Raw genomic sequence first — 22,310 nt, 5'->3', positions numbered from 1 at the left:
AACAGGTAACTTTCTTTGGAGTGGAAGCGGAGAGATCGCACCAGATGCCAATTCTAGATGTTATCACACCTGTGGTCACTGCAGCAGCAGGTGAATCCACTTTGTCCAAAAGGGATCTATTCCATTCAATTGCAAATGATCTAGATAAGACAGAGAACTGCAGCACGGGGACATAGCCGAGTTGGTCAGGTTGAGTGGTGATGAGTTTGCTATTTGGATGAATAAAGAAAGTCAAAAGTGTGAAAGATAAAAAACAAAAGGAGGAAGTGTGAAAAGTGAATGGGCCAAATTGAGGTGCATATGAAGACGTATGCTTTCTTCCAATTCATTAAATCGGGCTAATATGAATCAGGTGAATTGAGTTCTGCTTTTGGAAACTGGGTTAAGAAGGGGTGCACCGTTCCTGGAGGTACTGCAATACCAGGTCAATGCGTGGAGTGGACAGAGCAAGCTCTTTTTCCATCTCCCTGTTCTAAAAATCCATTTAATATATGGTCCCCAGATAGGGGACGTATCAGATATTAAACTGATAAGAACAGATACTACACTTGATCTTAGCCAAAAGGCCGAGAAGCGATAACCAGAATTGGTTTGGGCCTCGAGTGGCACCCTGGCCTATGCCGGACACATCTTAGGGAGAGAGAGCGAGAGGGAGACAAACCCACGCCTACACAAGACATTTTGTCACCCAAGCCAACCCTTGAAAAGGCTGCTTTGCAGAGCCAAAACAAGAAGAATGGTGCGTTTTGCAGCCGCCGCCCACTGCAATGAATCTGAATAACTCCTCCTTTAGGGCGCAAGCAACTCCCCTCCCCCTTGCAGTCTTTCCAATTCACGATACAAAAAGACGGACAGGACAGGTTGCCTGACTTTCCGTCACTGCCACCCTTTGCCATCCTTACCCGTAGAAAGCCCTTTCATCATCCCCAAACCCTAATCTTTTCCCTTTCCTTCCCAGCCCCCAAACCCTGCCCTCTGTACCTTTCTCACCACCCGCTTCCCTTCTCCTGTCATCCCCCTACCACCCGGGAAAAAAAGAGATTGCCCCCTCCTTCCACTAGCCCACCCTCCCACCCAAAGAACAACTTCTTCTGCGCAGCTTGTTTTCTAGGCAGCAGCGCTATTGTGATGTCATCGGGGGGCATTGTGACAAGCCGCCAGTGTTCCGTCTCTTCATGTTGTGCACAGTTCAAACGGAAAATACATCAACAGGCAGACTACAGAAAAGCTTACTATCAAAGGTTAGAGGGGGGCTTTCTCAGAGGGCTTTTTACAGTTTTTCTATTCCCAATTAGCCGTTTAAGTGTACTTATTGAAAGTAGTAATTCTTTCATAGGCCGCCCTTTCTTAGTATTTGACGTTCCTTATATTGCGGTATGAGGCTTCGCAGTAGGTTGCAAACATTCATCACCCATGACTGTCCCCAATTGAGCTCAGAAGCTCAATGTCTATCATGACCTCTCTTTTAGAATGTCCAAGAGCAAGCAAACTATTCCTCCAGGAGAGGGCGCCAACAGACTACTAAAGAGATCATCATTACTCAAAGAAAACCCCAAAAACCAATGCATGATAGGAATAAACAGGTAACTTTCTTTGGAGTGGAAGCGGAGAGATCGCACCAGATGCCAATTCTAGATGTTATCACACCTGTGGTCACTGCAGCAGCAGGTGAATCCACTTTGTCCAAAAGGGATCTATTCCATTCAATTGCAAATGATCTAGATAAGACAGAGAACTGCAGCACGGGGACATAGCCGAGTTGGTCAGGTTGAGTGGTGATGAGTTTGCTATTTGGATGAATAAAGAAAGTCAAAAGTGTGAAAGATAAAAAACAAAAGGAGGAAGTGTGAAAAGTGAATGGGCCAAATTGAGGTGCATATGAAGACGTATGCTTTCTTCCAATTCATTAAATCGGGCTAATATGAATCAGGTGAATTGAGTTCTGCTTTTGGAAACTGGGTTAAGAAGGGGTGCACCGTTCCTGGAGGTACTGCAATACCAGGTCAATGCGTGGAGTGGACAGAGCAAGCTCTTTTTCCATCTCCCTGTTCTAAAAATCCATTTAATATATGGTCCCCAGATAGGGGACGTATCAGATATTAAACTGATAAGAACAGATACTACACTTGATCTTAGCCAAAAGGCCGAGAAGCGATAACCAGAATTGGTTTGGGCCTCGAGTGGCACCCTGGCCTATGCCGGACACATCTTAGGGAGAGAGAGCGAGAGGGAGACAAACCCACGCCTACACAAGACATTTTGTCACCCAAGCCAACCCTTGAAAAGGCTGCTTTGCAGAGCCAAAACAAGAAGAATGGTGCGTTTTGCAGCCGCCGCCCACTGCAATGAATCTGAATAACTCCTCCTTTAGGGCGCAAGCAACTCCCCTCCCCCTTGCAGTCTTTCCAATTCACGATACAAAAAGACGGACAGGACAGGTTGCCTGACTTTCCGTCACTGCCACCCTTTGCCATCCTTACCCGTAGAAAGCCCTTTCATCATCCCCAAACCCTAATCTTTTCCCTTTCCTTCCCAGCCCCCAAACCCTGCCCTCTGTACCTTTCTCACCACCCGCTTCCCTTCTCCTGTCATCCCCCTACCACCCGGGAAAAAAAGAGATTGCCCCCTCCTTCCACTAGCCCACCCTCCCACCCAAAGAACAACTTCTTCTGCGCAGCTTGTTTTCTAGGCAGCAGCGCTATTGTGATGTCATCGGGGGGCATTGTGACAAGCCGCCAGTGTTCCGTCTCTTCATGTTGTGCACAGTTCAAACGGAAAATACATCAACAGGCAGACTACAGAAAAGCTTACTATCAAAGGTTAGAGGGGGGCTTTCTCAGAGGGCTTTTTACAGTTTTTCTATTCCCAATTAGCCGTTTAAGTGTACTTATTGAAAGTAGTAATTCTTTCATAGGCCGCCCTTTCTTAGTATTTGACGTTCCTTATATTGCGGTATGAGGCTTCGCAGTAGGTTGCAAACATTCATCACCCATGACTGTCCCCAATTGAGCTCAGAAGCTCAATGTCTATCATGACCTCTCTTTTAGAATGTCCAAGAGCAAGCAAACTATTCCTCCAGGAGAGGGCGCCAACAGACTACTAAAGAGATCATCATTACTCAAAGAAAACCCCAAAAACCAATGCATGATAGGAATAAACAGGTAACTTTCTTTGGAGTGGAAGCGGAGAGATCGCACCAGATGCCAATTCTAGATGTTATCACACCTGTGGTCACTGCAGCAGCAGGTGAATCCACTTTGTCCAAAAGGGATCTATTCCATTCAATTGCAAATGATCTAGATAAGACAGAGAACTGCAGCACGGGGACATAGCCGAGTTGGTCAGGTTGAGTGGTGATGAGTTTGCTATTTGGATGAATAAAGAAAGTCAAAAGTGTGAAAGATAAAAAACAAAAGGAGGAAGTGTGAAAAGTGAATGGGCCAAATTGAGGTGCATATGAAGACGTATGCTTTCTTCCAATTCATTAAATCGGGCTAATATGAATCAGGTGAATTGAGTTCTGCTTTTGGAAACTGGGTTAAGAAGGGGTGCACCGTTCCTGGAGGTACTGCAATACCAGGTCAATGCGTGGAGTGGACAGAGCAAGCTCTTTTTCCATCTCCCTGTTCTAAAAATCCATTTAATATATGGTCCCCAGATAGGGGACGTATCAGATATTAAACTGATAAGAACAGATTTTTGATTTAATGAAGCTTTCCAAAGCACCGCAAAAATGCATGACCGAAGTCACACCAAAAACAGTGCAAAGGCTAGGATTCGTGTGGACCCCTCCGTGAGAAGAGGATCCCCAAAAATCAACCCCGTCCCTCCGAGCCAGAAGGCCACAGCAAGGGTCAGGGATCTTCGGTGCTCCCCCAAGCCGAAGCCTGGTTGAGCCTTGTTGTTGCTCCCAGCGTCCACCGAGGCATCTTACCCAAGTGGAGTAGGGAGCTACTAGTCGTTGGTTTCGCAGCCGAGACTGCCCGGACCGTCAACCGGTGTTAGTTTCTCAGCCCAAGGCTGACCGGACCTCCAACCGGGTGTTGGTTTCTCAGCCCAAGGCTGACCGGACCTCCAACCGGGTGTTGGTTTCTCAGCCCAAGGCTAACCGGACCTCCAACCGGGTGTTGGTTTCTCAGCCAAAGCTGACCCGGACCTCCAACCGGGTGTTGGTTTCTCAGCCCAAAGCTGACCGGACCTCCGACCGGGATTATAAAAATTTCCCTTCTTAGCCAGAAGGCCAGGATAGGGCAATATGCTTGGAAAGTATGAATAGGCAAGGCGCGGCGTGCGACAGAGTCTGAGGCTTACCAGGGTCCCAACCTAGCAAGTTCAGACTCCCTCCAGGGTGTCCATTCCTGGGGCACATTGCACCATAACCCCCACACTTACTCAGTCTAATAGCCTCAATCCTGGTAGGGCCATGGTTTCCTCTAGATGGATATACTATCCTCCCAAAGTACTAACAAGTGCAACCTTCCAGTGTGCATTGCATCATTGTACTAAGGTGGCCGGAGCCTTAAACCACCTTTTCGAACGATACTACACTTGATCTTAGCCAAAAGGCCGAGAAGCGATAACCAGAATTGGTTTGGGCCTCGAGTGGCACCCTGGCCTATGCCGGACACATCTTAGGGAGAGAGAGCGAGAGGGAGACAAACCCACGCCTACACAAGACATTTTGTCACCCAAGCCAACCCTTGAAAAGGCTGCTTTGCAGAGCCAAAACAAGAAGAATGGTGCGTTTTGCAGCCGCCGCCCACTGCAATGAATCTGAATAACTCCTCCTTTAGGGCGCAAGCAACTCCCCTCCCCCTTGCAGTCTTTCCAATTCACGATACAAAAAGACGGACAGGACAGGTTGCCTGACTTTCCGTCACTGCCACCCTTTGCCATCCTTACCCGTAGAAAGCCCTTTCATCATCCCCAAACCCTAATCTTTTCCCTTTCCTTCCCAGCCCCCAAACCCTGCCCTCTGTACCTTTCTCACCACCCGCTTCCCTTCTCCTGTCATCCCCCTACCACCCGGGAAAAAAAGAGATTGCCCCCTCCTTCCACTAGCCCACCCTCCCACCCAAAGAACAACTTCTTCTGCGCAGCTTGTTTTCTAGGCAGCAGCGCTATTGTGATGTCATCGGGGGGCATTGTGACAAGCCGCCAGTGTTCCGTCTCTTCATGTTGTGCACAGTTCAAACGGAAAATACATCAACAGGCAGACTACAGAAAAGCTTACTATCAAAGGTTAGAGGGGGGCTTTCTCAGAGGGCTTTTTACAGTTTTTCTATTCCCAATTAGCCGTTTAAGTGTACTTATTGAAAGTAGTAATTCTTTCATAGGCCGCCCTTTCTTAGTATTTGACGTTCCTTATATTGCGGTATGAGGCTTCGCAGTAGGTTGCAAACATTCATCACCCATGACTGTCCCCAATTGAGCTCAGAAGCTCAATGTCTATCATGACCTCTCTTTTAGAATGTCCAAGAGCAAGCAAACTATTCCTCCAGGAGAGGGCGCCAACAGACTACTAAAGAGATCATCATTACTCAAAGAAAACCCCAAAAACCAATGCATGATAGGAATAAACAGGTAACTTTCTTTGGAGTGGAAGCGGAGAGATCGCACCAGATGCCAATTCTAGATGTTATCACACCTGTGGTCACTGCAGCAGCAGGTGAATCCACTTTGTCCAAAAGGGATCTATTCCATTCAATTGCAAATGATCTAGATAAGACAGAGAACTGCAGCACGGGGACATAGCCGAGTTGGTCAGGTTGAGTGGTGATGAGTTTGCTATTTGGATGAATAAAGAAAGTCAAAAGTGTGAAAGATAAAAAACAAAAGGAGGAAGTGTGAAAAGTGAATGGGCCAAATTGAGGTGCATATGAAGACGTATGCTTTCTTCCAATTCATTAAATCGGGCTAATATGAATCAGGTGAATTGAGTTCTGCTTTTGGAAACTGGGTTAAGAAGGGGTGCACCGTTCCTGGAGGTACTGCAATACCAGGTCAATGCGTGGAGTGGACAGAGCAAGCTCTTTTTCCATCTCCCTGTTCTAAAAATCCATTTAATATATGGTCCCCAGATAGGGGACGTATCAGATATTAAACTGATAAGAACAGATACTACACTTGATCTTAGCCAAAAGGCCGAGAAGCGATAACCAGAATTGGTTTGGGCCTCGAGTGGCACCCTGGCCTATGCCGGACACATCTTAGGGAGAGAGAGCGAGAGGGAGACAAACCCACGCCTACACAAGACATTTTGTCACCCAAGCCAACCCTTGAAAAGGCTGCTTTGCAGAGCCAAAACAAGAAGAATGGTGCGTTTTGCAGCCGCCGCCCACTGCAATGAATCTGAATAACTCCTCCTTTAGGGCGCAAGCAACTCCCCTCCCCCTTGCAGTCTTTCCAATTCACGATACAAAAAGACGGACAGGACAGGTTGCCTGACTTTCCGTCACTGCCACCCTTTGCCATCCTTACCCGTAGAAAGCCCTTTCATCATCCCCAAACCCTAATCTTTTCCCTTTCCTTCCCAGCCCCCAAACCCTGCCCTCTGTACCTTTCTCACCACCCGCTTCCCTTCTCCTGTCATCCCCCTACCACCCGGGAAAAAAAGAGATTGCCCCCTCCTTCCACTAGCCCACCCTCCCACCCAAAGAACAACTTCTTCTGCGCAGCTTGTTTTCTAGGCAGCAGCGCTATTGTGATGTCATCGGGGGGCATTGTGACAAGCCGCCAGTGTTCCGTCTCTTCATGTTGTGCACAGTTCAAACGGAAAATACATCAACAGGCAGACTACAGAAAAGCTTACTATCAAAGGTTAGAGGGGGGCTTTCTCAGAGGGCTTTTTACAGTTTTTCTATTCCCAATTAGCCGTTTAAGTGTACTTATTGAAAGTAGTAATTCTTTCATAGGCCGCCCTTTCTTAGTATTTGACGTTCCTTATATTGCGGTATGAGGCTTCGCAGTAGGTTGCAAACATTCATCACCCATGACTGTCCCCAATTGAGCTCAGAAGCTCAATGTCTATCATGACCTCTCTTTTAGAATGTCCAAGAGCAAGCAAACTATTCCTCCAGGAGAGGGCGCCAACAGACTACTAAAGAGATCATCATTACTCAAAGAAAACCCCAAAAACCAATGCATGATAGGAATAAACAGGTAACTTTCTTTGGAGTGGAAGCGGAGAGATCGCACCAGATGCCAATTCTAGATGTTATCACACCTGTGGTCACTGCAGCAGCAGGTGAATCCACTTTGTCCAAAAGGGATCTATTCCATTCAATTGCAAATGATCTAGATAAGACAGAGAACTGCAGCACGGGGACATAGCCGAGTTGGTCAGGTTGAGTGGTGATGAGTTTGCTATTTGGATGAATAAAGAAAGTCAAAAGTGTGAAAGATAAAAAACAAAAGGAGGAAGTGTGAAAAGTGAATGGGCCAAATTGAGGTGCATATGAAGACGTATGCTTTCTTCCAATTCATTAAATCGGGCTAATATGAATCAGGTGAATTGAGTTCTGCTTTTGGAAACTGGGTTAAGAAGGGGTGCACCGTTCCTGGAGGTACTGCAATACCAGGTCAATGCGTGGAGTGGACAGAGCAAGCTCTTTTTCCATCTCCCTGTTCTAAAAATCCATTTAATATATGGTCCCCAGATAGGGGACGTATCAGATATTAAACTGATAAGAACAGATACTACACTTGATCTTAGCCAAAAGGCCGAGAAGCGATAACCAGAATTGGTTTGGGCCTCGAGTGGCACCCTGGCCTATGCCGGACACATCTTAGGGAGAGAGAGCGAGAGGGAGACAAACCCACGCCTACACAAGACATTTTGTCACCCAAGCCAACCCTTGAAAAGGCTGCTTTGCAGAGCCAAAACAAGAAGAATGGTGCGTTTTGCAGCCGCCGCCCACTGCAATGAATCTGAATAACTCCTCCTTTAGGGCGCAAGCAACTCCCCTCCCCCTTGCAGTCTTTCCAATTCACGATACAAAAAGACGGACAGGACAGGTTGCCTGACTTTCCGTCACTGCCACCCTTTGCCATCCTTACCCGTAGAAAGCCCTTTCATCATCCCCAAACCCTAATCTTTTCCCTTTCCTTCCCAGCCCCCAAACCCTGCCCTCTGTACCTTTCTCACCACCCGCTTCCCTTCTCCTGTCATCCCCCTACCACCCGGGAAAAAAAGAGATTGCCCCCTCCTTCCACTAGCCCACCCTCCCACCCAAAGAACAACTTCTTCTGCGCAGCTTGTTTTCTAGGCAGCAGCGCTATTGTGATGTCATCGGGGGGCATTGTGACAAGCCGCCAGTGTTCCGTCTCTTCATGTTGTGCACAGTTCAAACGGAAAATACATCAACAGGCAGACTACAGAAAAGCTTACTATCAAAGGTTAGAGGGGGGCTTTCTCAGAGGGCTTTTTACAGTTTTTCTATTCCCAATTAGCCGTTTAAGTGTACTTATTGAAAGTAGTAATTCTTTCATAGGCCGCCCTTTCTTAGTATTTGACGTTCCTTATATTGCGGTATGAGGCTTCGCAGTAGGTTGCAAACATTCATCACCCATGACTGTCCCCAATTGAGCTCAGAAGCTCAATGTCTATCATGACCTCTCTTTTAGAATGTCCAAGAGCAAGCAAACTATTCCTCCAGGAGAGGGCGCCAACAGACTACTAAAGAGATCATCATTACTCAAAGAAAACCCCAAAAACCAATGCATGATAGGAATAAACAGGTAACTTTCTTTGGAGTGGAAGCGGAGAGATCGCACCAGATGCCAATTCTAGATGTTATCACACCTGTGGTCACTGCAGCAGCAGGTGAATCCACTTTGTCCAAAAGGGATCTATTCCATTCAATTGCAAATGATCTAGATAAGACAGAGAACTGCAGCACGGGGACATAGCCGAGTTGGTCAGGTTGAGTGGTGATGAGTTTGCTATTTGGATGAATAAAGAAAGTCAAAAGTGTGAAAGATAAAAAACAAAAGGAGGAAGTGTGAAAAGTGAATGGGCCAAATTGAGGTGCATATGAAGACGTATGCTTTCTTCCAATTCATTAAATCGGGCTAATATGAATCAGGTGAATTGAGTTCTGCTTTTGGAAACTGGGTTAAGAAGGGGTGCACCGTTCCTGGAGGTACTGCAATACCAGGTCAATGCGTGGAGTGGACAGAGCAAGCTCTTTTTCCATCTCCCTGTTCTAAAAATCCATTTAATATATGGTCCCCAGATAGGGGACGTATCAGATATTAAACTGATAAGAACAGATACTACACTTGATCTTAGCCAAAAGGCCGAGAAGCGATAACCAGAATTGGTTTGGGCCTCGAGTGGCACCCTGGCCTATGCCGGACACATCTTAGGGAGAGAGAGCGAGAGGGAGACAAACCCACGCCTACACAAGACATTTTGTCACCCAAGCCAACCCTTGAAAAGGCTGCTTTGCAGAGCCAAAACAAGAAGAATGGTGCGTTTTGCAGCCGCCGCCCACTGCAATGAATCTGAATAACTCCTCCTTTAGGGCGCAAGCAACTCCCCTCCCCCTTGCAGTCTTTCCAATTCACGATACAAAAAGACGGACAGGACAGGTTGCCTGACTTTCCGTCACTGCCACCCTTTGCCATCCTTACCCGTAGAAAGCCCTTTCATCATCCCCAAACCCTAATCTTTTCCCTTTCCTTCCCAGCCCCCAAACCCTGCCCTCTGTACCTTTCTCACCACCCGCTTCCCTTCTCCTGTCATCCCCCTACCACCCGGGAAAAAAAGAGATTGCCCCCTCCTTCCACTAGCCCACCCTCCCACCCAAAGAACAACTTCTTCTGCGCAGCTTGTTTTCTAGGCAGCAGCGCTATTGTGATGTCATCGGGGGGCATTGTGACAAGCCGCCAGTGTTCCGTCTCTTCATGTTGTGCACAGTTCAAACGGAAAATACATCAACAGGCAGACTACAGAAAAGCTTACTATCAAAGGTTAGAGGGGGGCTTTCTCAGAGGGCTTTTTACAGTTTTTCTATTCCCAATTAGCCGTTTAAGTGTACTTATTGAAAGTAGTAATTCTTTCATAGGCCGCCCTTTCTTAGTATTTGACGTTCCTTATATTGCGGTATGAGGCTTCGCAGTAGGTTGCAAACATTCATCACCCATGACTGTCCCCAATTGAGCTCAGAAGCTCAATGTCTATCATGACCTCTCTTTTAGAATGTCCAAGAGCAAGCAAACTATTCCTCCAGGAGAGGGCGCCAACAGACTACTAAAGAGATCATCATTACTCAAAGAAAACCCCAAAAACCAATGCATGATAGGAATAAACAGGTAACTTTCTTTGGAGTGGAAGCGGAGAGATCGCACCAGATGCCAATTCTAGATGTTATCACACCTGTGGTCACTGCAGCAGCAGGTGAATCCACTTTGTCCAAAAGGGATCTATTCCATTCAATTGCAAATGATCTAGATAAGACAGAGAACTGCAGCACGGGGACATAGCCGAGTTGGTCAGGTTGAGTGGTGATGAGTTTGCTATTTGGATGAATAAAGAAAGTCAAAAGTGTGAAAGATAAAAAACAAAAGGAGGAAGTGTGAAAAGTGAATGGGCCAAATTGAGGTGCATATGAAGACGTATGCTTTCTTCCAATTCATTAAATCGGGCTAATATGAATCAGGTGAATTGAGTTCTGCTTTTGGAAACTGGGTTAAGAAGGGGTGCACCGTTCCTGGAGGTACTGCAATACCAGGTCAATGCGTGGAGTGGACAGAGCAAGCTCTTTTTCCATCTCCCTGTTCTAAAAATCCATTTAATATATGGTCCCCAGATAGGGGACGTATCAGATATTAAACTGATAAGAACAGATACTACACTTGATCTTAGCCAAAAGGCCGAGAAGCGATAACCAGAATTGGTTTGGGCCTCGAGTGGCACCCTGGCCTATGCCGGACACATCTTAGGGAGAGAGAGCGAGAGGGAGACAAACCCACGCCTACACAAGACATTTTGTCACCCAAGCCAACCCTTGAAAAGGCTGCTTTGCAGAGCCAAAACAAGAAGAATGGTGCGTTTTGCAGCCGCCGCCCACTGCAATGAATCTGAATAACTCCTCCTTTAGGGCGCAAGCAACTCCCCTCCCCCTTGCAGTCTTTCCAATTCACGATACAAAAAGACGGACAGGACAGGTTGCCTGACTTTCCGTCACTGCCACCCTTTGCCATCCTTACCCGTAGAAAGCCCTTTCATCATCCCCAAACCCTAATCTTTTCCCTTTCCTTCCCAGCCCCCAAACCCTGCCCTCTGTACCTTTCTCACCACCCGCTTCCCTTCTCCTGTCATCCCCCTACCACCCGGGAAAAAAAGAGATTGCCCCCTCCTTCCACTAGCCCACCCTCCCACCCAAAGAACAACTTCTTCTGCGCAGCTTGTTTTCTAGGCAGCAGCGCTATTGTGATGTCATCGGGGGGCATTGTGACAAGCCGCCAGTGTTCCGTCTCTTCATGTTGTGCACAGTTCAAACGGAAAATACATCAACAGGCAGACTACAGAAAAGCTTACTATCAAAGGTTAGAGGGGGGCTTTCTCAGAGGGCTTTTTACAGTTTTTCTATTCCCAATTAGCCGTTTAAGTGTACTTATTGAAAGTAGTAATTCTTTCATAGGCCGCCCTTTCTTAGTATTTGACGTTCCTTATATTGCGGTATGAGGCTTCGCAGTAGGTTGCAAACATTCATCACCCATGACTGTCCCCAATTGAGCTCAGAAGCTCAATGTCTATCATGACCTCTCTTTTAGAATGTCCAAGAGCAAGCAAACTATTCCTCCAGGAGAGGGCGCCAACAGACTACTAAAGAGATCATCATTACTCAAAGAAAACCCCAAAAACCAATGCATGATAGGAATAAACAGGTAACTTTCTTTGGAGTGGAAGCGGAGAGATCGCACCAGATGCCAATTCTAGATGTTATCACACCTGTGGTCACTGCAGCAGCAGGTGAATCCACTTTGTCCAAAAGGGATCTATTCCATTCAATTGCAAATGATCTAGATAAGACAGAGAACTGCAGCACGGGGACATAGCCGAGTTGGTCAGGTTGAGTGGTGATGAGTTTGCTATTTGAATGAATAAAGAAAGTCAAAAGTGTGAAAGATAAAAAACAAAAGGAGGAAGTGTGAAAAGTGAATGGGCCAAATTGAGGTGCATATGAAGACGTATGCTTTCTTCCAATTCATTAAATCGGGCTAATATGAATCAGGTGAATTGAGTTCTGCTTTTGGAAACTGGGTTAAGAAGGGGTGCACCGTTCCTGGAGGTACTGCAATACCAGGTCAATGCGTGGAGTGGACAGAGCAAGCTCTTTTTCCATCTCCCTGTTCTAAAAATCCATTTAATATATGGTCCCCAGATAGGGGACGTATCAGATATTAAACTGATAAGAACAGATACTACACTTGATCTTAGCCAAAAGGCCGAGAAGCGATAACCAGAATTGGTTTGGGCCTCGAGTGGCACCCTGGCCTATGCCGGACACATCTTAGGGAGAGAGAGCGAGAGGGAGACAAACCCACGCCTACACAAGACATTTTGTCACCCAAGCCAACCCTTGAAAAGGCTGCTTTGCAGAGCCAAAACAAGAAGAATGGTGCGTTTTGCAGCCGCCGCCCACTGCAATGAATCTGAATAACTCCTCCTTTAGGGCGCAAGCAACTCCCCTCCCCCTTGCAGTCTTTCCAATTCACGATACAAAAAGACGGACAGGACAGGTTGCCTGACTTTCCGTCACTGCCACCCTTTGCCATCCTTACCCGTAGAAAGCCCTTTCATCATCCCCAAACCCTAATCTTTTCCCTTTCCTTCCCAGCCCCCAAACCCTGCCCTCTGTACCTTTCTCACCACCCGCTTCCCTTCTCCTGTCATCCCCCTACCACCCGGGAAAAAAAGAGATTGCCCCCTCCTTCCACTAGCCCACCCTCCCACCCAAAGAACAACTTCTTCTGCGCAGCTTGTTTTCTAGGCAGCAGCGCTATTGTGATGTCATCGGGGGGCATTGTGACAAGCCGCCAGTGTTCCGTCTCTTCATGTTGTGCACAGTTCAAACGGAAAATACATCAACAGGCAGACTACAGAAAAGCTTACTATCAAAGGTTAGAGGGGGGCTTTCTCAGAGGGCTTTTTACAGTTTTTCTATTCCCAATTAGCCGTTTAAGTGTACTTATTGAAAGTAGTAATTCTTTCATAGGCCGCCCTTTCTTAGTATTTGACGTTCCTTATATTGCGGTATGAGGCTTCGCAGTAGGTTGCAAACATTCATCACCCATGACTGTCCCCAATTGAGCTCAGAAGCTCAATGTCTATCATGACCTCTCTTTTAGAATGTCCAAGAGCAAGCAAACTATTCCTCCAGGAGAGGGCGCCAACAGACTACTAAAGAGATCATCATTACTCAAAGAAAACCCCAAAAACCAATGCATGATAGGAATAAACAGGTAACTTTCTTTGGAGTGGAAGCGGAGAGATCGCACCAGATGCCAATTCTAGATGTTATCACACCTGTGGTCACTGCAGCAGCAGGTGAATCCACTTTGTCCAAAAGGGATCTATTCCATTCAATTGCAAATGATCTAGATAAGACAGAGAACTGCAGCACGGGGACATAGCCGAGTTGGTCAGGTTGAGTGGTGATGAGTTTGCTATTTGGATGAATAAAGAAAGTCAAAAGTGTGAAAGATAAAAAACAAAAGGAGGAAGTGTGAAAAGTGAATGGGCCAAATTGAGGTGCATATGAAGACGTATGCTTTCTTCCAATTCATTAAATCGGGCTAATATGAATCAGGTGAATTGAGTTCTGCTTTTGGAAACTGGGTTAAGAAGGGGTGCACCGTTCCTGGAGGTACTGCAATACCAGGTCAATGCGTGGAGTGGACAGAGCAAGCTCTTTTTCCATCTCCCTGTTCTAAAAATCCATTTAATATATGGTCCCCAGATAGGGGACGTATCAGATATTAAACTGATAAGAACAGATACTACACTTGATCTTAGCCAAAAGGCCGAGAAGCGATAACCAGAATTGGTTTGGGCCTCGAGTGGCACCCTGGCCTATGCCGGACACATCTTAGGGAGAGAGAGCGAGAGGGAGACAAACCCACGCCTACACAAGACATTTTGTCACCCAAGCCAACCCTTGAAAAGGCTGCTTTGCAGAGCCAAAACAAGAAGAATGGTGCGTTTTGCAGCCGCCGCCCACTGCAATGAATCTGAATAACTCCTCCTTTAGGGCGCAAGCAACTCCCCTCCCCCTTGCAGTCTTTCCAATTCACGATACAAAAAGACGGACAGGACAGGTTGCCTGACTTTCCGTCACTGCCACCCTTTGCCATCCTTACCCGTAGAAAGCCCTTTCATCATCCCCAAACCCTAATCTTTTCCCTTTCCTTCCCAGCCCCCAAACCCTGCCCTCTGTACCTTTCTCACCACCCGCTTCCCTTCTCCTGTCATCCCCCTACCACCCGGGAAAAAAAGAGATTGCCCCCTCCTTCCACTAGCCCACCCTCCCACCCAAAGAACAACTTCTTCTGCGCAGCTTGTTTTCTAGGCAGCAGCGCTATTGTGATGTCATCGGGGGGCATTGTGACAAGCCGCCAGTGTTCCGTCTCTTCATGTTGTGCACAGTTCAAACGGAAAATACATCAACAGGCAGACTACAGAAAAGCTTACTATCAAAGGTTAGAGGGGGGCTTTCTCAGAGGGCTTTTTACAGTTTTTCTATTCCCAATTAGCCGTTTAAGTGTACTTATTGAAAGTAGTAATTCTTTCATAGGCCGCCCTTTCTTAGTATTTGACGTTCCTTATATTGCGGTATGAGGCTTCGCAGTAGGTTGCAAACATTCATCACCCATGACTGTCCCCAATTGAGCTCAGAAGCTCAATGTCTATCATGACCTCTCTTTTAGAATGTCCAAGAGCAAGCAAACTATTCCTCCAGGAGAGGGCGCCAACAGACTACTAAAGAGATCATCATTACTCAAAGAAAACCCCAAAAACCAATGCATGATAGGAATAAACAGGTAACTTTCTTTGGAGTGGAAGCGGAGAGATCGCACCAGATGCCAATTCTAGATGTTATCACACCTGTGGTCACTGCAGCAGCAGGTGAATCCACTTTGTCCAAAAGGGATCTATTCCATTCAATTGCAAATGATCTAGATAAGACAGAGAACTGCAGCACGGGGACATAGCCGAGTTGGTCAGGTTGAGTGGTGATGAGTTTGCTATTTGGATGAATAAAGAAAGTCAAAAGTGTGAAAGATAAAAAACAAAAGGAGGAAGTGTGAAAAGTGAATGGGCCAAATTGAGGTGCATATGAAGACGTATGCTTTCTTCCAATTCATTAAATCGGGCTAATATGAATCAGGTGAATTGAGTTCTGCTTTTGGAAACTGGGTTAAGAAGGGGTGCACCGTTCCTGGAGGTACTGCAATACCAGGTCAATGCGTGGAGTGGACAGAGCAAGCTCTTTTTCCATCTCCCTGTTCTAAAAATCCATTTAATATATGGTCCCCAGATAGGGGACGTATCAGATATTAAACTGATAAGAACAGATACTACACTTGATCTTAGCCAAAAGGCCGAGAAGCGATAACCAGAATTGGTTTGGGCCTCGAGTGGCACCCTGGCCTATGCCGGACACATCTTAGGGAGAGAGAGCGAGAGGGAGACAAACCCACGCCTACACAAGACATTTTGTCACCCAAGCCAACCCTTGAAAAGGCTGCTTTGCAGAGCCAAAACAAGAAGAATGGTGCGTTTTGCAGCCGCCGCCCACTGCAATGAATCTGAATAACTCCTCCTTTAGGGCGCAAGCAACTCCCCTCCCCCTTGCAGTCTTTCCAATTCACGATACAAAAAGACGGACAGGACAGGTTGCCTGACTTTCCGTCACTGCCACCCTTTGCCATCCTTACCCGTAGAAAGCCCTTTCATCATCCCCAAACCCTAATCTTTTCCCTTTCCTTCCCAGCCCCCAAACCCTGCCCTCTGTACCTTTCTCACCACCCGCTTCCCTTCTCCTGTCATCCCCCTACCACCCGGGAAAAAAAGAGATTGCCCCCTCCTTCCACTAGCCCACCCTCCCACCCAAAGAACAACTTCTTCTGCGCAGCTTGTTTTCTAGGCAGCAGCGCTATTGTGATGTCATCGGGGGGCATTGTGACAAGCCGCCAGTGTTCCGTCTCTTCATGTTGTGCACAGTTCAAACGGAAAATACATCAACAGGCAGACTACAGAAAAGCTTACTATCAAAGGTTAGAGGGGGGCTTTCTCAGAGGGCTTTTTACAGTTTTTCTATTCCCAATTAGCCGTTTAAGTGTACTTATTGAAAGTAGTAATTCTTTCATAGGCCGCCCTTTCTTAGTATTTGACGTTCCTTATATTGCGGTATGAGGCTTCGCAGTAGGTTGCAAACATTCATCACCCATGACTGTCCCCAATTGAGCTCAGAAGCTCAATGTCTATCATGACCTCTCTTTTAGAATGTCCAAGAGCAAGCAAACTATTCCTCCAGGAGAGGGCGCCAACAGACTACTAAAGAGATCATCATTACTCAAAGAAAACCCCAAAAACCAATGCATGATAGGAATAAACAGGTAACTTTCTTTGGAGTGGAAGCGGAGAGATCGCACCAGATGCCAATTCTAGATGTTATCACACCTGTGGTCACTGCAGCAGCAGGTGAATCCACTTTGTCCAAAAGGGATCTATTCCATTCAATTGCAAATGATCTAGATAAGACAGAGAACTGCAGCACGGGGACATAGCCGAGTTGGTCAGGTTGAGTGGTGATGAGTTTGCTATTTGGATGAATAAAGAAAGTCAAAAGTGTGAAAGATAAAAAACAAAAGGAGGAAGTGTGAAAAGTGAATGGGCCAAATTGAGGTGCATATGAAGACGTATGCTTTCTTCCAATTCATTAAATCGGGCTAATATGAATCAGGTGAATTGAGTTCTGCTTTTGGAAACTGGGTTAAGAAGGGGTGCACCGTTCCTGGAGGTACTGCAATACCAGGTCAATGCGTGGAGTGGACAGAGCAAGCTCTTTTTCCATCTCCCTGTTCTAAAAATCCATTTAATATATGGTCCCCAGATAGGGGACGTATCAGATATTAAACTGATAAGAACAGATTTTTGATTTAACAGCATCTTTATTATCATGCACTACTCACAAAAAGGTAACAAACCGTGTACAGTGCCGCAGCCCCGTACACACAGAACTATACAATCCTTCTTACATAGCCATAGAGTACGACGCACTAAACTATACATCACACTCCTATGCTTATCCATAACACTCAAGCTGAAAGAAAAAGTTAGACAATAAATAACGACGAACCGGCGATTGGGGGATGGGGGTAGGGGAAAAGGGGGATAGGGTGGGGAAATCACAGGCCCGAAGCTTTATTGAAAGACGCACATAACGGGAAAAGGAGGGAGGGGGCATGGAAGAGGTCTAAACCTCCTCCTCGGCGCTGTCGTCCGGACTGTCCATGATGGAATAGTCTCTGAGCAGGCTGTGGATCAGCCTGCGGCAATCCTGGATAGACATCCTCTCCCTCTTCAAGATGAGCCGGTTCCTGGCGACCCAAATAGCGTCCTTAAAGCAGTTCATAAGGCGCCAAGCCTCCTGGATGGCTCCAACGGTGTGAGTCCCAGGGAAGAGTCCATAAAGTACGGAATGGTACGATAGGCTCCCTCTGGGGACGGAGTTCCTCAGGTCATCCTCCAGGGCAACCAACAGGCGCTGTGCGAAACGGCAGTCCCAAAAGGCGTGCAGCGATGTTTCCTCCACGAAGGGGCACCTTGGGCAGTACCGGGTTTTGCACAGGTTCCGGGCGTGCATGAATGACCGGACGGGCAGTCCGCCCTGTATCGCCATCCATGACAAGTCCTTGTGCCCGTTGGTCAATCCAGCCGATGACACGTTTGTCCAAACAGTCTCCAGTGTGTCGTGATGAAGTCCTGGAATGTTCTCCATTTCGTCCTTGGCTCTGATGAGTTTGTGGATAGTCTTTGGCTTCCACAAATCAGGCTTGAGTCCCTCCAGTTGGTGTTCCCTCACAAACCGAACCACGTCTCCGTAGAACCATGGCGCCGTCCAGTTGTAGGGGAAGGAGCTGTCCCACTTGTCCCAGCCTAACCGTCTCCAAAGGGGGAGCAGGAAGAAGCGAGACATGGACCCACCCGCGGAACCTCTCTTGACTCGCAGAGTTCGGCGAACGCAGTCACATACGAAGGAGGATCGCAGGAGGGTGGGGATATCGGGTACGCCCTTCCCACCCTTGCGAGGATCCTTGTACATGATGCTCCGCTTTACTCTGTCCATCTTGGATCCCCAGACAAAACGAAACACCGTCCTGGTAATGGCCCTGCACACGGTGGCAAGGGGGGGCCAGGCCTGGGCCGTGTACTGCAGCACGGGCAGTACCTCGTTACGCAGGACCAGTGCTTTGCCCTCACAGGTGAGGCGTCTGAGGCTCCACAGACCGATCCGTTGGGTGATCTTGGTCAAGCGTTCCTCCCAGGACTTGAGGGCTGCTCCTTCCTTCCCGAACCAGACTCCAAGAACCTTGATGAACTCCGGCTGGATGCTGAAAGGGAAGGGGGCGGAAGAGGCCGGCTGCCAGTCCCCGAAGAGCATGGCTTCCGACTTCCCGCAGTTGACTTTGGCTCCCGAAGCCCGTCCGAAGGTCTCACAGGTCTGGACGAGGGTGTCGACTGAGCGCCGGTCCGCGCAGAAGACGGTCACGTCGTCCATGTAGAGCGAGCACTTGACCTCGAAGCGTTCTGGTCCTGGTGCGGTGATCCCTCTGATCTCTCCATTCCGCCGGATAGCCTCTGCAAAGAGTTCTATAACACAAACAAAAAGAAGAGGTGACAGAGGACAGCCTTGTCTGACCCCTGAGAGGACCGGGAAGGGGTCAGTCTTCCAGCCGTTCACCAACACCGAGCTGTGAATATCAAAATACATTAGTTGGACATACAAGCAAAACATGTTACCCAAACCTAACCTGTGCAGAGCTTTGCCCAGGAACTCATGGGAAACACGGTCGAAGGCCTTTTCCTGATCCAACGAGATCAGGGCTGCGTGCACCCGGCGGGCTTTGATGTACTCGACCGTGTCCCGCATGAGAGCCAGGCTGTCTGCGATGCGACGTCCGGGGATGCCGCAGGTCTGATCCGGGTGGATGATCCGTCCGATAACAGTCTTCAATCTCGTTGCCATCGTCTTGGCCAGGATCTTGTAGTCGACGTTCAGAAGGGTGATGGGACGCCAATTCTTCAGGTCGCACCTCTCTCCTTTACGCTTGTACAGGATCGTGACCATTCCTTCCCTCAGAGATGGAGGCATTCTGCCCTCCACCACCATCTCCTCATACAGCCCTAACAGGTCCGGACAGATTAGGTCTCCCAGCGCTACATAGAGCTCTGCTGGGAGGCCGTCACTGCCCGGTGTCCTGCCAGAACTAAAGGATTTGGCGGCCGAGAGCAGCTCGTCCACCGTCAGAGGAACATCCATGGCCGCCGCGTCTGCAGGGTCAAGATGGTTAGTGATACCTGACAGGAACTTATCGGCGGCCTCGGGGTCAGTAGTCTTGCGGGCGTAGAGTTCGCTGTAGAAGTCGCTGACGACCTTCATCACGTTCTCTTTCCCGCGTCGCATGTTTCCACTCTCGTCTCGTAGTTCATTCATGGGCGTGTGACCGGCGTGGAGTTTCCTGAAAAAGAACGAGTTACATTTCTCACCCTTCTCCAGGTTCTCCACTTTGGAACGGAAGACAATTCGCTCGGACTCCTCCTCGAAGTGCCTTTTCAGGCTCCTCTTAGTCTCCTCCAGCTCCTCTCTCACGTCCCAGCCGCATCGAAGAAGGTCCTGCAGGGAACGCAGCTCACGCTGGAGTCTCCTGAAGTCCCTCCTCTTCAGACACGCCTGTTGTTGACTCTTTGCCTGAAAGAAGAAACGGAACTCGAGTTTAACGTATTCCCACCAGTCAGAAACAGACTGGAAGCCCGCCTTGTAGGCCCGCCACGTGGAGTAGGCAGCTCTAAGCTCCTCCAGAATCTCACCCTTTTCCAGCAGAGAGCAGTTCAGCTTCCAGGAGCCCGGGCCAATGGGGAAGCCATGGCCCAGCACACCTTGAAAGTGAATGGCTCTGTGGTCAGAGAAGAAGCAGGGGACCATCGAGTGCCCACTCCGCCCAACCGCCCGAGAGGTAAACACAAAGTCAATCCTGGAACGCAGCGAGCCATCGGATCGGCACCATGAATAGTTCACGGATCCGTGTCCGATGGAGCCAACAACGTCCACAAGAGAGGCTTCGGTCACCATCTCAATGAGCAGTTTGGATGTGACGTCCAACTTGGCAGCCGTTCCAGAACTGCGTCCATCCTCCTCAATCGGGCAGTTGAAATCCCCGGCCATCACTACCGTCCTGGCGGTAGCGAGCTGAGGGCGCAGGGCTTGGAGGAGCTCCAGTCGATCGCTCTTCACAGGAGAAGCATACACATTGATGAACCTGACAGGTTCTCCCGCCCAGGTGCCATCCACGAGCAGTAACCTGCCGCAGACGATTTCCTGAACAGAGTCCAATGTGAAGGCGCTTCCCCTGATCAGCACGGCGACCCCCGCGGACCTACAGTCGCCCCCGCCAGACCAGTAGGATGGGCCATGGGTCCACTCCCTGGCCAGATGGTTGAAGGACCTAGAGGAGGGAAGGGAGCATTCCTGCAGGAAAAATACATCACTAGACTGAGTGTTAAGGAGCGCAAAAATTGTCTGACGTCGGAACTTGTCTCTGATGCTCCTAACATTAATGGAAAAGATGTTAATGTTAGCAGTCATTGGAGGAAAGAGAAAGTTAGAGCAGGCGGTGTGCCTTAGTTACCACTCCGGTCGGGCGGTTCTTCCTCTTTGGCACCTGCTGGTAAGGGTATCTCCAGCAGACCCTCTTCTGCTAGCTGATCAAGCAGGGATGGTGCCTCAGTGGCTTCCGACTCCTCCATTTCTTCTTCGGCCACAAGGGACTCCACCATCTGCTCCAACACGTCCGGTTCTGGGAGGAGGCCATCCTCCTCTTCCTGGGGTGGGTTAAGGTCCACAATGAACAGCTTGGAAGGTTCTGCGACAGGACTATCTTCCACCTTCCTTTTCCTTTGGCCTGTACCTGAGGAGACAAGAGCTGGAAAATCCTCCTCGGTGAAAAGTGCAAGAGTGCTGAGGCCCTCTGCTCTCATGGTCTGGGGAGGGAGAGTGGGCTTTGGGGGGGGGGTGAGGAGACCAGCTGAGGAGTAGGGAAATGAGGTGGAGGTAGTGGAATCCTCAGTAGGGTTGGCCGGGGGGGGAGGGGTTTGGACAGGGGTGACAGGGGGGGGGACCAGGGAGGGGGCAGCAGTTTTCTTACCCTTCTTTTCCCTGGACTCCGTGGCTGCTGGGGCATCGGCTGGAGCCACGGTCGCCGGGTTCTTGGCCGCCTTGTCCTTGGCCTCTGTGGCCTTGGTCGTAGCTGCCTTGGTCGACGAAGCTGTGACTACCCGATACTGGGTCGCCGCGGCAACCCTTGCCCAGGATTTCTCCCGCTGTGGGCAGTCCTTGTAAAGGTGGTCCGCCTGTCCACATAGGTTGCAAGTCTTCTTCTTTGGGCAGTCCTTGGAGCTGTGTCCTGTCACCCGGCAAACCCTGCAGGCGTCCTCCTTGCAGGTCTTCATCGAATGCCCTTTCCCGCCACACTTCCTGCAGTTGTGTGGCATGTCCGGGTAGTAGATGAGACCATAGGAGTTTCCCAGAGAGAATGTCGGGGGCAGGTGCTGGAGACCATCCTCGGATGCTGGTTCCCTGTAGAGTCGAACGGTTACTGACCACTTACCCGTCCAGAATCCGTTGCCGTTAAGGATGTGGGATGGCTCCCTCACCACTGTGCAGAGACGTCCCAGGAACGTGGAGATGTCTCTTCCTGGGGTGTGCGGGTTCCGCATGGAGACCGTGATCCTCTTCTCATCCCTCTGTATAGGACAGGATCCTAAAAAAGAATGAAAAGGGGAGTCCGGCATCGCTGCGTTCATCGCCTCCCAGTATCTCCTGCAGGCATTCACCGTGGCAAAGGTTACCAGAAAAATGCCAGTCATGAAGGTCTGGACACTCAGGGTTTCCGCCCTGGAGAAGCCCTGATCCAGAATCATCTTCTTGCAGAACACGTCGCTGGACATGTCCGGCAACCTACCATCCACCGCCTTTAGCTTCAGGGCGACCGTCTGCCGCATCCAAGGCTCCAGGGTT

General features: G+C 48.8%; 10 non-coding genes and 2 pseudogenes across 10 annotated transcripts; all 12 read right to left on the bottom strand.

Moving 5' to 3' along the window:
- Positions 1–387: 387 nt before the first annotated feature.
- Positions 388–578, bottom strand: LOC142266713 (U2 spliceosomal RNA). The gene has a single exon (XR_012732734.1). It is a non-coding gene; the product is annotated as a U2 spliceosomal RNA (small nuclear RNA).
- Positions 579–1,965: 1,387 nt separating this feature from the next.
- On the bottom strand, positions 1,966–2,156 carry LOC142266712 (U2 spliceosomal RNA). Its single transcript, XR_012732733.1, has one exon. It is a non-coding gene; the product is annotated as a U2 spliceosomal RNA (small nuclear RNA).
- Positions 2,157–3,543: 1,387 nt separating this feature from the next.
- LOC142266724 (U2 spliceosomal RNA) lies at positions 3,544–3,739 on the bottom strand. The gene has a single exon (XR_012732742.1). It is a non-coding gene; the product is annotated as a U2 spliceosomal RNA (small nuclear RNA).
- A 697-nt stretch (positions 3,740–4,436) lies between these two features.
- LOC142266731 (U2 spliceosomal RNA) lies at positions 4,437–4,578 on the bottom strand (annotated as a pseudogene).
- A 1,387-nt stretch (positions 4,579–5,965) lies between these two features.
- Positions 5,966–6,156, bottom strand: LOC142266711 (U2 spliceosomal RNA). The gene has a single exon (XR_012732732.1). It is a non-coding gene; the product is annotated as a U2 spliceosomal RNA (small nuclear RNA).
- A 1,387-nt stretch (positions 6,157–7,543) lies between these two features.
- On the bottom strand, positions 7,544–7,734 carry LOC142266710 (U2 spliceosomal RNA). Its single transcript, XR_012732731.1, has one exon. It is a non-coding gene; the product is annotated as a U2 spliceosomal RNA (small nuclear RNA).
- A 1,387-nt stretch (positions 7,735–9,121) lies between these two features.
- On the bottom strand, positions 9,122–9,312 carry LOC142266709 (U2 spliceosomal RNA). Its single transcript, XR_012732730.1, has one exon. It is a non-coding gene; the product is annotated as a U2 spliceosomal RNA (small nuclear RNA).
- Positions 9,313–10,699: 1,387 nt separating this feature from the next.
- LOC142266708 (U2 spliceosomal RNA) lies at positions 10,700–10,890 on the bottom strand. The gene has a single exon (XR_012732729.1). It is a non-coding gene; the product is annotated as a U2 spliceosomal RNA (small nuclear RNA).
- A 1,387-nt stretch (positions 10,891–12,277) lies between these two features.
- On the bottom strand, positions 12,278–12,468 carry LOC142266706 (U2 spliceosomal RNA). Its single transcript, XR_012732728.1, has one exon. It is a non-coding gene; the product is annotated as a U2 spliceosomal RNA (small nuclear RNA).
- Positions 12,469–13,855: 1,387 nt separating this feature from the next.
- Positions 13,856–14,046, bottom strand: LOC142266705 (U2 spliceosomal RNA). The gene has a single exon (XR_012732727.1). It is a non-coding gene; the product is annotated as a U2 spliceosomal RNA (small nuclear RNA).
- Positions 14,047–15,433: 1,387 nt separating this feature from the next.
- On the bottom strand, positions 15,434–15,624 carry LOC142266704 (U2 spliceosomal RNA). The gene has a single exon (XR_012732726.1). It is a non-coding gene; the product is annotated as a U2 spliceosomal RNA (small nuclear RNA).
- A 1,387-nt stretch (positions 15,625–17,011) lies between these two features.
- Positions 17,012–17,215, bottom strand: LOC142266719 (U2 spliceosomal RNA; annotated as a pseudogene).
- Positions 17,216–22,310: the final 5,095 nt, after the last annotated feature.

Source organism: Anomaloglossus baeobatrachus, unplaced genomic scaffold, assembly GCF_048569485.1.
Source record: "Anomaloglossus baeobatrachus isolate aAnoBae1 unplaced genomic scaffold, aAnoBae1.hap1 Scaffold_2906, whole genome shotgun sequence".
NCBI lineage: Eukaryota > Metazoa > Chordata > Amphibia > Anura > Aromobatidae > Anomaloglossus > Anomaloglossus baeobatrachus.
This window is presented reverse-complemented; position numbering and strand designations above follow the sequence as displayed.